Source organism: Papaver somniferum, chromosome 8, assembly GCF_003573695.1.
Source record: "Papaver somniferum cultivar HN1 chromosome 8, ASM357369v1, whole genome shotgun sequence".
NCBI classification, from domain to species: Eukaryota; Viridiplantae; Streptophyta; class Magnoliopsida; order Ranunculales; family Papaveraceae; genus Papaver; species Papaver somniferum.
Genome location: NC_039365.1, coordinates 30,817,966 through 30,836,810, shown reverse-complemented (window position 1 = coordinate 30,836,810; position 18,845 = coordinate 30,817,966).

Genomic DNA, 18,845 nt, shown 5'->3' with positions numbered 1-18,845 from the left:
TGCTTAGCAGGATTGAAACTAGAGTACCAATCGATGATCCTTATCACATGTTGATTGATATACCATTTTTTGCTACGGATTAACTCCTTGTCTGCTTTATTGTCTAGCATAATGATGAAAAAACCTTTAGGCATTGGCATAAACCTACAAATCTCTTTAAGCTTCCATTGTTCTTCCAAATTTCGTTTAACCTCATTGAACTTCAAACCCATAAAATCAATCCTAGCTATGAAACTGTATTGAAACGGCTTACAACCCTCTTGAAAAAAATCCAACGGGATATCAAGAGAAGGTTCATATTAGGAGAGTTAGATTTATGGGCTCGAGACCCATCTTCACAGTCTCAGTTTGAGACCCAAGACCACAGTCTCAGTTCACAGTTATCACCACTGTTATGGACAATCCAATAATTCCACTGTGATGTACAGTCCAATGATTCAACTGTTATGGACAGTCCAATGATTCAACTGTTATGGACAGTCCATTGTAAGGTCGAACTCTAGGATTGTATATCTTGTATAAGAGGCAGATTGAATGAATGAAGGATATACAAAACTATTTTGATATATGAGTTTTACAAAATCTAACATGGCATCACGAGCCAGAGTTGATTAACACGAATAAACCCTAGAACAATAACCATGGCGGATGATACAGAATCATCTAAAAGAGGAAAAGAGGTAGAAAACAACATGCAAAAGAAGAAACCAGAATATCATCTGGGATCCAGTGATGGACCAGGGATTATCATCACACCTATTGTATTAAAGGGAGCAAACTATGATGAATGGGCTAGAGCAGTGAGAAGATCATTGATAGCCAAACGAAAATTTGGTTTTGTTGATGGAACCATCAAAGAACCAACAGAACCTGAGGAGTTAGAGGAGTGGATTGCAGTGCATTCGATGCTGGTCTCTTGGATCAGCAATACATTGGAGACAAATATTAGATCAACGTTGGGGGATTATGATGATGCGAGCATGTTATGGATGCACTTGAAGAGGAGATTTTGTGTTGTAAGTGGAACTCGGATCTGCCAGTTGAAAGCTGCCTTAAGTGAATGCAAACAGAAGAAAACTGAGGAGGTTGCAGTGTACTATGGGAGATTGAACAAGATATGGGATGAGATGGTGATGTACATGAAGATACCAAAGTGTAGCTGTGGCCAGTGCACGTGTAACATTGCAACACAGGTTAGTACGTTGAGAGAAGAAGATTTCTTACACTATTTTTTGATTGGTTTGGATACCATGTATAGCTCCCTGCGTGAACAATTACTGGCAAGAGAACCACTGCCATCTATAGACGTGTCTTATCAAGCTGTGGTTAATTCGGAACGTCTAAAATTGGGGGAAGGAGTTGTGTCGTCTCAGACACAGGAAAATATTATGGCGTTCAAGGTTCAGTCAGATCAGCGTCCATACAATAATATGTATGATCCTAACAAATTTTGCAAGCATTGTAGCCGAGAAGGGCACTCACAGGAAGGGTGTTTTCAGCTGATTGGATACCCGGAATGGTGGGGTGACAGACAAAGAGGTGGAAGAGGATATGGTCGAGGAGGTCGAACTGGTGGTAGAGCTGGTGGTAGAGGACGTGCTGGTGTCGGTTTTGTGAACAGCAGAGGAGGTAGAGGACAAGACAATATACGTGCGCATAATTTGAACATCTCGGGAGCAACAACATCATCTCATCCTGCCACTGGATCTTCAGGAGATGCATCAGGACTGACAGGCGTGACTGCAAGTCAAGTTCAGCAGGTTCTTGAATATTTAAATTCAAGAAAAATCAGTTCCCAACTCCAAGGTAAGACAAATCAAACATCCTGGATTATAGACACAGGAGCTACAAATCATGTCACGTGTAAAAGAGATGATATGATAAATGTAAAAGATATTAGAGCATGTTCAGTGGGACTGCCGGACGGAAAACATGCTCACTCTGAGAAAATAGGAACAGTTATTCTTCCTGGTGGTTTGAGATTGGACAATGTGCTTTATGTGCCACAGATAACTTGTAACTTGATTTCGGTTACACAACTCATTGATGAGGTAGTATGTAATGTTCAATGTACTAACACTTTATGTCTTATACAGGACCGGTTGACGAGGAAGGTGATTGGAGTGGGTGAGCGACGAGGTGGACTATATATGTTCTGTGGTGTGCCTCCAGTTAAAGTGCTTACGGTGAGTGAAGATACGTATGAGTTGTGGCATCAGCGATTGGGACATCCATCAGAGAAAGTGTTACAACAGTTACCAGGTCTGGGTAGATTATTGAAGAAAAATAATGATGCGTGTGATATTTGTCCACGTGCAAAACATCGTAGAAGTAGTTTTGCTAGTAGTTTGAGCAAATCCAGTTGTAGTTTTGATTTGGTTCATATAGATTTATGGGGTCCTTATAAGACGTGCTCGTCTTCTGGAGCACAATATTTTTTGACAATAGTAGATGATTTTTCAAGAGGTGTGTGGATTTATTTAATTCAAAGCAAAACTGAGGTTGCAACAATATTTCTTAACTTTATTGCGCTTGTGAAACGTCAATTTGGTAAAGAAATCAAAATTGTCAGAAGTGATAATGGAACCGAATTTAATGCATTGCGTGGCTACTTTAAGACTAATGGAATAGTTTTTGAGACATCCTGTGTAGGAACACCTCAACAAAATGGAAGAGTTGAGAGAAAACATCAGCACATAATGAATGTGGCAAGAGCTTTGAGGTTTCAAGCAAATTTACCGATCAGATTTTGGGGAGAATGTGCTTTTACAGCAGCGTATTTGATTAATCGTACGCCTACACCGGTTCTAAATAACAAAACTCCATATGAAGTTCTATTTGGGAAACCGGCACCATATAGTCAGTTGAAAGTATTTGGTTGCTTGTGTTATGCACATGATCAAAGTAGTAAAGGGGATAAGTTTGCAAGTCGAGGAAGAAGATGCGTCTTTCTGGGTTATCCTTTTAGGAAGAAGGCATGGCAATTATATGACTTAGACAAGAGACAATTTTTAGTTTCAAGGGATGTAGAGTTTCATGAACATCAGTTTCCTTACATATCTAGGGTGCCTGATCAGCCAACTGAGACTGTGGTCTTGGGTCTCAAACTGAGACTGTGAAGATGGGTCTCTTTTTATCATGACTAAGGGAAAAACCCAACTTAATGTTTTGGTCTATGTGGATGATTTGATTGTTGCGGGTAATGATTTGGTTGCGCTTGATCAATTCAAACGTTACTTGGGACAATGCTTCAAGATGAAAGATTTGGGAAAATTGAAGTATTTTCTGGGTTTGGAGGTAGCACGGAGTGCACAAGGTTTTTATATGTGTCAACGCAAATATGCGTTGGATATCATCATGGAAGCAGGTTTATTAGGTGCAAAACCTGCAGAATTTCCAATGGAAACTAATCACCGTCTTTCTTTGGACAAAGGAAATTTGTTCACGGATGTGGAAAAATATCGAAGATTGATTGGGCGTTTGATCTATTTGTCCGTGACTCGGCCAGACCTAGCATATTCTGTTCATATTTTGTCTCAATTCATGCAACTGCCGAGAATAGCACATTGGGAAGCAGCTCTTCGTGTGGTTCGATATTTGAAGAAGAATCCTGGGCAAGGAATTCTGTTGCGCTCTGATAGTGGTCTTAATTTGAAAGGATGGTGTGACTCTGATTGGGATGGTTGTCCCTTAACTAGACGCTCGTTGACGGGTTGGTTTGTTCTTCTTGGGTATTCTCCAATATCCTGGAAAACTAAGAAGCAACATACTGTTTCTCGTTCGTCAGCTGAAGCGGAATATAGATCTATGGCAGCGGCGACGTGTGAATTAAAATGGTTGAAAAAATTACTGGGTGATTTGGGAGTTCATCATCCACATGGAATGCGTCTTCTCTGTGATAGTCAATCGGCTTTGTATATTGCTCAGAATCCAGTTTTTCATGAACGAACAAAGCATATTGAAGTTGATTGTCATCTGGTTAGAGATGCTATCGTGCAGAAGCTTATTACGCCTTCTTACACTCCTACAACAGTGCAATTGGCGGACATTTTTACTAAATCTTTAGGGAAAGCTCAGTTTCAGTTTCTTATGTCCAAGATGGGCATGTGTGACCTCCATGCTCCGTCTTGAGGGAGGGTATTAGGAGAGTTAGATTTATGGGCTCGAGACCCATCTTCACAGTCTCAGTTTGAGACCCAAGACCACAGTCTCAGTTCACAGTTATCACCACTGTTATGGACAGTCCAATAATTCCACTGTGATGGACAGTCCAATGATTCAACTGTTATGGACAGTCCAATGATTCAACTGTTATGGACAGTCCATTGTAAGGTCGAACTCTAGGGTTGTATATCTTGTATAAGAGGCAGATTGAATGAATGAAGGATATACGAAACTATTTTGATATATGAGTTTTACAAAATCTAACAGTTCACCATCTATTAAAGTGGGGTTAGATAAACTAGTTTTATCAATGGATGTTGGCTGCAAAGTTTTTTTTTTTTGCTTGAATATATTTGCATACAAGGGACTGCTTCCGTTAACACTACTAAGAACTAAAGAACGATCCTCAATCATCATTAATCAAATGTATTTGATCAAAGTGAAGAGAGATTTTTTTTCGGTAAAACTCAAAACCCTAGAGAGAAAACCGGAGTTTCTCTTTCATAGTTTACCTATTCCTGAAAAAGAAAATTTGGATACCTTAGGGCCTAACGCCGGTTCATATTACAATATGAATAAAAGTTGATGGCAGTTCCCACTATGGTAAAAGTGGCAAATAATATATGGAGCTGGCAAATTTTAGATAAAATAAATATATGTTATGATAGTGGTCCCTTATTAATAAAAAACTTATTTGTGTGGATGTTGAGTGGTATTTATAGGATTTTAATATATTTAGTGGGATCCTTATCTAGTAAAAGTAATATTGGAATAACATGAAGTAGGAAAGGAGAAGTTTTAAAGTATGAAAAAAATATTGAGAATAATAGTTAACCTCCAGCAATCGAGTCTAGGTCGCTCGGTCAATACTTGATCGGCTGGTCGAGACTCCACCGCTCGGTAGAGACTTGACCTCACCTGGCTAAGTGACAAACTTCCCACTTAGCCAGGTTTGTTTTCACTTTTCCATGCCCATACTGAGTGTAAAATTGGAAAATTTGGGGAGTTTCCGTGCCCATAGGAACTGTCCTTACCAATATTCAATACCAAATGATTTTGCCCTTTTTCCGTTTGACTAGAAGACTGTTTGAATAGTCGCACTAATCTTCCAATAACAACAAACATTTATGCAGACGATGAGAGAACGATGACCGACACCATGGTACAGTTATACACATGGCATATACCGCGAGCTCCAGAACCGAGAGCAGTATTGAAAACAAGATATACCTGGAGATTTCGAGAGGATGGATACCAGTAGATGACGCTTGATTCTTCATTGATGAATGTGATTTTCAACGTTGTTTTCGCATGCTGCATCACCTAGTCATTAGGATTTTGGAGAGCTTTATCGAGTAAATCCTAAATTCAACTATCAATTTGATGCATGAACATACGAGGACATAATCTAAAATAAAAGGTCATTGCATCCCCAAAGATAAATAAGTTTGTTTTCACTTTCAACGAAGATTGCACTTGGTTTGCTAGATAAGTGAAAAATATAGAGAACTAGAATTGAAGTTTCCAGAAGGACTGATCTAGCTTTTTACACAATTATGATTTTTTGGTCAATTTTCTCAACGGGATTTTGCAACCGAACAAATCGATACAACATGGTACTAGTTTTTAGTGATGACTACACTAGTAGTTATGGGCAAAGCTAGGAGGGTCAAGACTATCTTAATCATGTTTGTAGAGGTAGTGAAGACATATATATTAAGAGGTCAAGTTTAAATGGTCCATAGGTTTCTTCATACTTCTCTTACAAATTCTTCAAAGGATAGCATAAAATCAAAATTTTCATCAATCAAACTTGTCAAAGGTTCTTTGAGCTCATTTCTAGGTGTTTTAAATAGTGTGAATACTAGTAATAGCTATGAAATGTCGTACGATTTGGCATGCAACTAATTCCTCAATTATTATTATTTTAAACTCAAAAAAGGAGATTTATTAATAGCTAAAACCTGAGATGTTCAAAAAATAGAGTTTAAAATGAAAGGGGAGGTTTCTCTTACCAAATCGAGGATATTCCCCAAGTTATGCACACATTTATTACTTAGTCTATTCATATAGTTGCAATCCCGGCTGTCAATGATTTAAGCATAAATAATGTATCTTTAATTATTCCTGTTAATTTTTTTTCTTCTTGTTGAACAAAGCACCTTTTCATTAATGGAAATTCAAGGTTACAATAAATTTAAGATCGAAAATAAGAGAATACAAAGTAACAAGAACATACGGTATAAGTACAATACCGATAAATCCGAAAAGAGAAAGAGAAGGATTACCGGAGTAAGACAAATACAAGTATGAATAAGATCTGATTAAATTGGAGGAAGAATGATTTTTCGCGGAATTAGAATCCAACCATTTAGTTTGTTTTTCTTCTTTAGAAAGATGTGCTCCTAAAATATGAGTGATTTGCTCAAATCTCTTGAAACTAGTGATGAAGCTTCCGTCGTCAAAGAAATCACCGATGAAGATGAAGATTTCGTCGCTGGGGAGCATCACTATCGATCTTGAAACCCAACCCAATAATGATGCAGCGGATATTAGAGAAACTAGAGAAAAGAGAAGTGTTGTTCATACTTCAAATATTCCTAGGAATATCGACTATGAACGTTGATTAATATCTAGACTTCGGTTTCCCAACTTTAGATAAAAATCGATTAAACTTGAACAAAGTTTGATAAAGAAGATATATATTCCAAAAAAAAAAGTTTCCCTAAACAATTTATGATGGACTCTTTTATAGACTTGGGGAAAAACCCTAACTTGCTAGTCAAGAAAGGATGAAAAAACCCCCTAAACCGACTCAGACCCTAATTTGCTATTTTTGGCAAATTTTGGTCGACCTAAAATAATGAAAGTACTCATAAAATAAAACAATTCGCCTCAAACGGCGGCCCAAACAGACTCCTAACGAAAGAGTTATTAACAAAATAAAAACTTTCCTAAAATAGCAAAAACGTATGTTTGATGCCCTAAACGATGAAATTTGGCTAAATTCTGAAGACCAAGGCAATCAAAGATTCCTTGTCCTGTTTTTTGGCTTGTTTCCTATCGAAATGGACCCCTAAGGATCTAAATTACGACACTTGGATTTTTAGCCTCCAAATAGGCTATAGCCTGCTCATCTGCATCAAATAACCATAAACCGCCATTAAAGCGAAGATAAACCTCAAAAGAGTACATAAAACCACCATAATGGTGTAAATAAGAAGAAAACATAACAAAAATTAAGCTACAACTACTAACTAACCTAGAAAACAAGAAATAGTGAAGAAATCTGCCCAGATCTAGTCCAAAATGGACAAGATCCGAGCAAAAAAGGGTTGTTCTTGATGGTTTTGTTGTTGAAGAAAAAGAAGGAATGAGAGAGGAGAGAGAGGATAAGGTTATTTGACCGGTCTGTTATTTCCCATGGGATGGTAGAAATCTCTCAATTGATAGCCTTCATCAGTCCTAGGTAGTCAATCTCAGGTTAATCTTCTTTATTTTTATTTTATTTAGTAAGTCTAAAATTGTATTAATTATAAAACGACACGTACATCATAATTCACGTTAAAAAGAGGTCAAGACAACCCAAAAAACTTACACACTATTTAAATTTATAATAAAAAATATTAGAATATTCTACTGAATTAAAAAAAGAAGGTCTATCATCATAACTTAGATCCTTGCTATTATTAAGTAAACAACCCCACTTAACCATAATATCAGCTGCAAATTGGCTTCATGGTAAATGTGTTCAAAGAGAATAGAAAAATATATCTTTCAATGCAATTCTGTCAAATAACCCCACCTAAGACCAACTATAACACCATGCACATCTGTCAAATAATCATTTGTAATGTCGATTCCAATACACATTGCCTGAATCGCATTATAATCAGCATCTCGAGTAACTACGCCTTCACCTTCTCTCCCTGGGTTACCATATGCTCCACCGACATAACAAAGTAGAAGTTCACATCTTTCTGGTGGCGTCCAAGTACATTCCACGGATACATAATCTCATATAACTCTTAAGCTGAATATAATACTCATGAATCAGATGAAAGACACGTTTGATAAAGATTGTCCAGTTGACTATCTTCTTTTAATAAATAGCTTTGTTTCCGTATTTCGGATCTCAGAACGTATAACCGAATTGGAGATCAACCATAAATCTTTTGTAATACGACTTCCACCCTTCTCTGCTTTATAAGAAGTGATAAAATTCAAGGGAGGTGTCAAAGAAAAAAAGTACCAGAAATCCATGTCCAAGAACGGACGACAAAGTTGCATCTCCACCGTACAAGAATCTCCAGTTTTGTGTTATCTAGTTAGGATGAACCGTCCGACGCCATAGCAGAGAAGACCCTTCACGTAGACCATATTTGGTGCCTATGAGCTCTTTGCCGATCTAACATAGAATACACCTTTTAAATAATGGAATCACATTAAAAAAAATTGGACAAAGAGTTAATACTCCATAGGTACTTATTATTAATCTTAACATCATTATGCATAATCATGAAAGGTCTACATTCACCAACCCTACTACTACTGATTACCCAGAAATATAACAAATCATAAATTTTTCCAGATGTCGCTCATCTCGGGTTTGTGGGATGTAAATTTGCTTGGTCTAATAGACAGTCAGGTAATGACCTAATAATGGCTAGACTTGATAGCGCATAGGTAAATGGCTTGTGGTTACATGATTATGATAGTTCCAAGCTCATTTATATAAACACCATGGGCTCTGACCAATCACCTATTATCTTATGTATTGAATCTAATAGTCATCGAGGTAAAATGCCATATAGATACTTCAAATGTTGGTTCAAGGATCCGTCTTCCCACGAGGTCATAAAACAATCCTATCGAACCAACTTCAGAGGTTCCCATGCTTATTGCTTGACTAATATATTAATGAATGTTAAAGTTTCCCTTGGATAATGAAATATGAATCATTTTGGTAATATAAACCAGAGGGTTTGGGGTTTGAGCAATCAACTACAATTTTTGATTAGTCAATCTCCTACTACCCAAAACATTGAGTTTAGACATGTTGAAAAAGATCTTGAACATTGGCAAAAGGTTCAACATGATTTTTACGCTCAAAAAATTAGGGAAGAGTACATGTCAAAACACTAGTTTTTATCATACTTCTGTCAATACAAGGGAACACTACAACCATATTTTTGACCTTAAACTTAACAATGGTCACCGGACAAATGATAAGGTTCAACTAAGACTTATTAGTCTCTCACTTTACTTTATCAATTCTACGATTCCAAGATAGTAGTTTCCTCAATTGTATTGACTCTTGTGCCACTGGTGACGACAATGACAAATTATTGAGTCTCGTGACCCTTCAAGAACTCAGAGACACTATCAAGCAAATGAAACCATGGACAACCCTGAGTCTCGAGGGATTTCCCATGGGGTTTTATAAGCTGCTTGAGGTGGATGTTTGGAACATGATTAGATCATTCTTTAATTCCAAGCATCTATTAAAAGAAATAAATCACGCCTACACTCATTACTAAGGTGAATAATCCTTATTCTCCTGTTGAATTTAGGCCTATCAGCCTTTGTAACACTAGTTACAAAATAATTTCAAAAACCATAGTCAACATGATGAAACTACTGCTAGGAAAACTAATATCCAACCAGGCTGCTTATGTAACTGTTAGGAACATTTAGGATAATGTAGTTATCTCCCATGAGCTAGTACTTCACTCCATGAAGAAAAATTCTATGAAAAATAAGTATGGTATCATGAGTCTTAAATTTGACATGTCTATGGCCTTTGATAGAATTGAATGGCATTTTATTATTAATGAGTTGAAGATTTTTTGTTTCTCAGATCATTGGTGTGACCTAATATTCCAATGCGTTAATACCACATCTATTTCTATTTTGCTAAATGGATCTCTATGTAAAACTTTTAAACCCTATAGGAGGTTGTGTCACAGGTTTTCACTCCCCAAATGCAACAGCCAATCTCGACAATGGCACTATGCTCCACAACACAGTTCAGTCAACTCGCAATTAGCCAATTTCTTCACTTCTTGGCCAAAAATCTATTAAACCCATACTAAACAGAGGTTCTGCTCACAAATATTTTCAAGCCAACAAACCAATACGTACACTCCGCTTGATATATAAAACAGTAAGCCAAAAAAAAGGGACAAATGCACCAACAAATATTAGTTTTAATCTTGGACGAAGCCTTATTATTACTGCACACTTAGGGTTACACACATCTTCTGGTTCCGGAAACCCAATCACTTCACAAGATCAGGCTTATATAGACTTACAAAACTTTATACAAGTAACTGTCAGGAAGTTACAGATTTACTTTACACAAGGCAGTTGGCCAACCGTTCCAACTTTCCTAACTCCTTTCCTAAAGCCAACCAAACAGTTCCTAGCCTTAGAAATACATAAAGCAAACATTCCTTCAGTGTAACCAACTCATAACTGTCAAGGCCATGTTCCCAGCACATGTCATCTAGCCTTGTTGCACAATGATTGCATTCTCCAGTCAAAGTCCCACAATCATTGATGAGCATCATTCTCCTAATCATGCAAGTGTGCTAATGAAATTCTTGATTGCATGTCTGCACACCACATGCATACAATTTACATCCCAAACTCATTTGGTATCTCTTGACGCTAATCTCGCATCATTGGCCATGTAAAAACTCTGTTTAGCACATGCCATTGCCTAGTTGCAACTCTGAATGTGCCTCCTCATTTCTGGACCATGCCATGTTTCCGATAATGCACAACTGCTGTGCTTTATTACTAGGCCGCTTGACTAGACGGTCATAGACCTCCCCCACCAGCTGAACTCGACGCCCTCGTAGATTCTTTTTGCTGTAGGTAAGCCTGAATTTGTTCTTCAAATTGCCACAATGTAGTATCCTTCTCCCAAGAAGCTTCGGAGTCTGGTAAACCATACCACTTACCAAATAATAAGTTCTCATATTCTTCTTTCTTTGCCCCTCAACTCTATCATCAAGTATAGTCTCAACTTGTTTGTCGAATTGTGATCTGATTATTGGTGGTGCACGTTTCGCTTGTTGTATCTAAGTATCCAACGAATCAGGATGGTATTTTTTTCAAGAAGCTAACATAAAAAATGGGATGCATTTTCAATTGTTCAGGCAAAACGAGTCTGTAAGCCACCTTACCAACTCTTTTCATCACTTCAAAAGGACCATCATATCTTGGAATTAGGCCTCTATGCACTGTCTTGCTAGAAATCTTCTTCCAAATTTGGGGCATTAGCTTCAACAACACCATATCTCCCACCTCAAATTCCATATCTCTGCGACGTAAATCATCATACTTCTTCAATCGTCTCACTTCCGTGGACAAACTGTCACGCGCTTGCTCAGTCATCTCCGTTTTAGACCTTTCATAGCAATATGCTTCTGGACATGAGCCTTTCTTCTTAGCCTTTAGCACCTCATGAGGGGTAAATGGTTGCTGGAATGTTACTAACTCAAAAAGACTCAACTCCGTTGATGAAATCTTGTGCAAATTGTAACAAAATTGGGCCGTATCCATCAACGCCACCCAATTTCCATGGTTTGCCGTTACATAATGACGCAAGTTTCTAGGAATTTGTTTATCCTCTCCGCCTAACCATCGGTTTTGGGGTGATTGCTAATATAAAACTTTAGTTCAGATCCAAGCAATCCGAACAAAGAAGGCCAAAATATGCCTGTAAACAGTGAGTCTCTATCACTCACAATATCTTGAGGAAGACCCCAATACTTCACTACATTATTGAAGAACAGATCCGCTGCAATGTCTCCATTACAAGAATGGGGGCAGGGAATGAATATAGCATATTTCGAAAAATGATCAATGACGACCATTATCGAGCTAAAGCCTTGCACCTTCGGCATCCCGTTAATAAAGTCCATCGACAAGAAAACCATGGTTTTTCCGAAATAGGCAAAGGTTGTAGCAATCCTGCTACGTTCCTCCTTTCCGTCTTGTCCAGTTGACACACTAAGCATGTCTTCACATACAACTGAACATTTTATTTTATCTTAGGCCAGTAATAGGAATGATCTACCAAAGCATGTGTTTGTTCCATGACCGGATGATCATCCCAAATAGAATCATGCGTCTCTCGCAAGAGTTCCTTATCAATCCACCTGAATTGGGTATATAAATTTTTCCTCCTTTGGCATAGATAACTCTATCATCTATACAATATCGATGTACGATCCCATCACTGATCTGCTTAGTTAGGCGCACACATGCCTTATCATTCTTCGTCTCTTATTTGATTCGAGGAAAAAACTCTGCCTCAATCGTGGTCAGTACCGCAACATATTCTGCCACCAACTTTTTGCTCAACGCATCTGGCACAAAATTAATCTTTCCTGGCTTATGATCGAACTTGTGGTCGAACTCGCTCAAAAATTCAAGCCACCTTGCTTGTTTTGGCGAAAGTTTCTTTTGGCTGGAAAAGAATGTAATGGCCACATTATGCGTCCTTATGATGAAATAAGTTCCCAACAGATAATGACGCCATGTTTTTAGGCAATGTACCACTTCCAACATCTCTTTCTCATGCACAGTGTATCTCCCTTCGGCATCGTTAAGCTTACGACTCTCATAAGCTACTGGATGGCCATATTGCACCAAGACTCCCCCTAGAGCCCTGTATGAAGCATCAGTGTGCACTTTAAATGGTATATCGAAGCTAGGCAAGCGAAGAACTGGTTTCGTCGAGACCGCTTCCTTCAATTCATCGAATGACCGCTGACACTCGTCAGTCCATGCCCATGATTTGTCCATCCTCAACAAATCTGTCAATGGGGCTACTTTATTTGAATAAACAACTATAAAGCGCTGGTAATAGTTAGACAAACCCAAGAAAGAACGAAGCTCTCCTAGCTTCTTTGGCTCAGGCCAATCCACAATGGCCTCTACCTTTTTCTGGTCCATATGCATGCACCCTTGCGATATCACATGGCCAAGGAAAGTTATTATGGTCTGGGAAAACTCAAACTTTTCCTTCTTCACATACAAACTTGGCTCCTTAATCTTTGCAAACACTTTGGGAAGGTGCATCGCATGCTCTTCCAAAGTTTCATTGTAAATAACTATGTCGTCCAAGTATACAATTACAAAGCGGTTAATATACTCAGCAAACACATCATTCATCAGGTTGCAAAAAGTTGCAGGAGCATTCGTCAAGCCGAATGGAATTACGCGGTACTCATACGAGCCATACCTGGTTACCATTACAGTCTTTGGTTTGTCTCCTTCTGCTATGCGCACTTGGTAATAACCTGAGCGCAAATCCAACTTGGTGAAGAACTTGGCCTTTGATAATCTATCAAAAAAGTCTGCCACTAGCGATATTGGGTACTTGTTCTTCACAATTAGCTTATTAAAATCCATATAGTCTACATACGTACGAAAAGAGCCATCTTGCTTCTTTTGGAACATAACTGGAGTACCAAATAGATATTTAGACGGTTTGTATATATCCCGACTCTAGTTGTTCAGACATCTACTTGTGCATTTCCTTTAGTTCTAGCGGTGAAATATGATATGGTGCTCTCGCAGGTGGCCTCACCCTGGCACCAACTTATATGATCGATTCTACGCCATGGAGGTAGCGTCTTAGGCAGTTCTGCAGGCATCATGTCTGCAAAATCTTCTAAGACCTCAGCTATTCCATCCTCAATTTCTACACCTTACCTAGATTGATATCAACCAACACGCCTAGAAAAGTAGTCAAGCTTTTGCGCATACCTTCTTTCACCTGTATCTCAGACAAAAATGGCTCAAGTGTCTTTTCTGGTTCACTTTGCCTCACCGTAGATACAAAACGTGGGTATTGAGGGTGCTGTATCAATATCCAATTTCTTTGAGGAAGTGGCGACGCCTTCACCGCACAAAAGAAATCCATGCCCAATATAAGGTCATAGTCATCTATGACTATGACTAGAAAATCTAGTTTTCCTTTCCATTCTCCAACTTGAACACCTGCATGGCGAACTTTCCCTCGACTAGTTTTTGGTTATGCGTTAACAGCTTTGATGGTGCTATACGCGCTAGTAACTATTAAGTTCAATGCCAAGCCAACATATGGATGAATAAAGGACTTTGTAGCACCGGTATAAGCCATCGGTAATACCAATTCTCTATTGATCTTCACATCAATGTACATCAATCCAGAAGATATTTTCTTCTGGGTATGTGCTTTTCTCCCTATAAAACGACTGACGTTGGCCCTTGCTAGCATCATGCTGATCCTTCCCAGTATTGTATTGTTCCTCATCAGCACTTGCAACGTCTCCGGTACCCTTAGTGTAGTTCTGATATGTAGAAAAACTCGTTTCACCCTCATCAAGTTGTTCCGAGGACATCCTTCGTGTCTGATTATTACTTGTAGATTCTTGGATGTAGATTTCACATACCTTCAATGCTAACCTTTGGCCTGATCTTTGCCCCATACTTTATATGCCTTGTATTCTCTGTGTGGATCCTTCAGTTCAAATACAATTCACGACCAACTTCAAGAACATCAACTAACACAATCAACCTTCTATTTTCCAACGTGAATATAGAGACCCTTAACTAGGGCTCTGATACCTGAATTGTCACAGGTTCGCACTCCCCAAATGCAACGGTCAACCAAACATTTCCTAGCCTTAGAAATACATAAAGCAAAAATTCCTTCCATATAACCAAATCATAAGCGTCAAGGCCATGTCAGCTATCCTTGTTGCACAATGATAACATTCACTGGCCAAAATCCCGCGATCATTGTTGAGCATCATTCTCCCAATGATGCAAGTGTGTTAGTGTACCTTGCTTGCATGACTGCATGCCACATGCATACATTTTACATGCCAAAGTCATTTGGCATCTCTTGATGCTAATCTCGCAACATTGGCCATGTACAAATCCTGTTTGGAACTTGCCATTGCCTTGTTGCAACTATGAATGCGCCACCGCATTTCTGGCCTATGCCATGTTCCCAATAATGCACAACCGTTGCACATTATTACTAGGCCGCTTGACCAGCCAGTCATAGCTTCAGACAAGGAGACCTCCCTCTATCTCATATCTCATTATCATTTGCGTGGAAGACTTTACAAGATACCTCATTCACGCTGGAAAAAAACCCATCTGATTCATGGATTTAAGGTAACAAAAGATGCTCCATCTGTTTTAATCTTTTGTTTACTAATGATTGTCTAGTTCTTAACAAGTCTAGTCATTAAGAAGCCAATAATCTTATGTCCCTCATTAGACATTTTGGTAATATTTGTGGACAAGTTATTAATTTCCAAAAATCAGGTTGCTTTTTAGTAAGAATATTCATCCTGATGTTGGTATATCTTTGGTTAGAACTCTAAATCTTAAGAAAATAGTCTTAGAAGACAAATATTTAGGGATAGCTTTGTTCATTGGTAGATCTAAAAATCAAGCATTCTCCCATCTTGTTGATAATTTTGATAGGAAGGTGCCAAGACAATCATATATCCCAAGCCGTGAGATCTATTATGGTGCTAAGTATCTTGAAGACCTCTCCCATATATCACATGAACACATTTTTTTACCAGATAATCTCGTTCAAAAAATGGAGGAAAAACAACGAGATTTCTGGTAGGGGGAAAGTAGTTCAAGTGGCATTCATCTCAAAAATCGGAGCAATGTCTGTACCCATAAATCTCGAGGTGTTCTAGATTTTAAAAACCTAAAGCATTTCAATACTGCATTGTTGTCCAAAACTACTTGGAGATTGATCCATTCTACTGATGTGAAAATGCGGTGGTCTAACAACCACACCCAACAATTCGTTTGGCAATATGAGAGGACTTACTCCAATACACTTTCTAGAGAATCAACTAGACAGTCAGAATCAATCTAGAGTAAAGTATATCAAAGAGTTTAATATCTCTAACTCTTAATTCAATCCGCAATCAGCAAATAGAAATCTGCGAGCCCGTTTGAATATAAGAGGAGTAACTTGAACGATACCAAAGACCAATTTTCAAGTGTCAATCAATGTAAATCAATAACCCAATGTTGGATATTCTAATTGATTAATCTTAACACACAATATGTGATATTTCAATTATATAACAAAATATAATGCGGAAAAGAAATAACACGAACACCAGAATTTTGTTAACGAGATAATCACAAATGCAGAAAAACCCCGGGACCTAGTCCAGATTGTACACCACACTGTATTACCAATTAACTTCGGACTGGACTGTAGTTGAGCCCTAATCAATCTCACACTGATTCAAGGTACAGTTGCGCTCCTTACGTATCTGATCCCAGCAGGATACTACGCACTTGATTCCCTAAACTGATCTCACCCACAACTAAGAGTTGCTACGACCCAAAGTCGAAGACTTGATAGACAAACCTGTCTCACACAAAAAAGTATATAGGATTGAATAAATCTGTCTCCCACAGAAATACCCAATATTTTTTGTTATGTCTTTTGATAAATCAAGGTGAACATGAACCAATTGATAAACCAGACTTATATTCCCTAAGAACAACCTAGTATTATCAATCACCTCACAATAATCTTAATCGAATAGAGAAACAAGATATTGTGGAATCAAAAACGATGATACAAAGGTATTTATGATTACTTTTTTATATTGCCTATCGGAGATATAAATCTCAAGCCAATCTTACGATTGCACTCAATCACGATATAAACAACAAGATCAGATCAAGCAAAAGATAATAGTTGGGTCTAGCTTCACAATCCCAGTGAAGTCTTCAAGTCGTTAACCTACAGGGTATCGAGAAGAAACCTAAGGTTAAAGGAGAATCGACTATAGCTATGCATCTAGTAACACACATGAGGTGTGGGGATTAGATTTTCCAGTTGCTAGAGTTCTCCTTTATATAGTTTTCAAATAAGGGTTTGCAATCCAAGTTACCTTGGTAACAAAGCATTCAATATTCACCGTTAGATGAAAAACCTGATTCAACCAAGATAATATCTTTCAACCGTTAGATCGAACTTAGCTTGTTACACACAAATTAAATGTACCCTCATTTAGGTTTATGTAACCGTACCTAAACGTGTACACCATGTTGGTTACAAATAGTTAAACGATATTAGCCATATGATTACTCTCATATCAACCTGTTGACGTGGTTTTTAGCTTAGGGTTAAAATCGTAAAAACTTGCATCTGACGTCACTCTGCAAGGAAACGGTGCCGTGAGTGCTAAACTCTCCACCGACATATTTATTGAGTCATTCAATATATTTACATGAAATTTATCCATACTGGAAACTTTTGAGCGACCCCACGACACCAAATCCTAGTTTTTCCACGGCTCCTAATTTCGGCCACAGTACCAAACCCTAACCTTGACCATGCCGCCAAGCCCTAACTTTAGTCACGGAGACAAATATTAACCTTGGCCATGATACAACACTATAGACGTGGCCATGCCACTGACATGCTGCTATGCGACAGCCACTGACATGCTGATATGCGACAGCCACTGACATGCCACCATGCCACAGCTACTAGCATGTTGCTATGCCACGACCACTTTCATAGCACCATGCCCCAACTACTAGCATGACGCCATGCCACGGCTACTAGCATGTCGCCATGCCACGGCCACTGGCACGCCGCCATGCCACGGCTACTAGCATGTCGCTATGCCACGTCCACTGGCATGCCACCATGCCACAGCTACTAGCTCACCGCTATTCCACGGCTACTGGCACGCCGCCATGCCACGAATAACACGCCTCCATGCAACACCTACTAGCACATAGCTATGCCAAGGCTACTGGTACACCGCCATGCCAGGCTACTGGCACGCCGCCATGCCACGGCTACGCCATTGGCATACTGTTATGCCACAGCTATGCCACTGGCATGCCACTAGCATGCCGCTATGCCAATGGCGCCACTCCGCTATACAACAAGATGCGGCCATAATCAATGGCTACCCTTCCTCATGAGATACGATCTCAGCCATCCAAGTTCGCCACCGAGCTGGCAAGCTTGTGGCAAGTTTCAGGCGACCAGTCAATAGCATAACATGCTATTTTCCTGCGACAATCCTATGAATTTTAATCTGCCGCACGTAGCAAAGTGCTACATGTTTTCCACGAAAACATCCGAGGCATCAAACATGTCACAAACTGGGGGATGCTCATCAGGGTATTGGTCTGGCGGTTTACAGCGTGCGGCATGCAAAACGTCCGTTACAAGAAAGTGTCATAAAGCAAGGCGGTTAGTAATGGAAATGAGTACTGGCATGAGCGGATCCACCTCCCTCATTATGGAAACATAAATCCCGACGTTACACATTACTCTTCAACCACTCAATCGCTTCCACTTCTTATGAGACCAGGGTACGTTTTATTTGCGACTTGTATAAAAAGGTCTCACCTATTTCCACCAAACAACAAGTTTTGGTCAGGAGAACAATACAACATCCAGAAATCATCTGATAGCTTTCCATTCATCTAGCCAGTTAAACTTTCTAATACAAGTCACGAAACACCCACACTTCCGGAATCAACTATTCTGGTCTCAACACTTTCTTCGCTTCCCTCCCTAAGACCAACCCTTCTCCTTCACTTTGTGACCAAAGCAAACCTGGAACGACCATTTCTTGGTTTAGGTCAGGATTGTA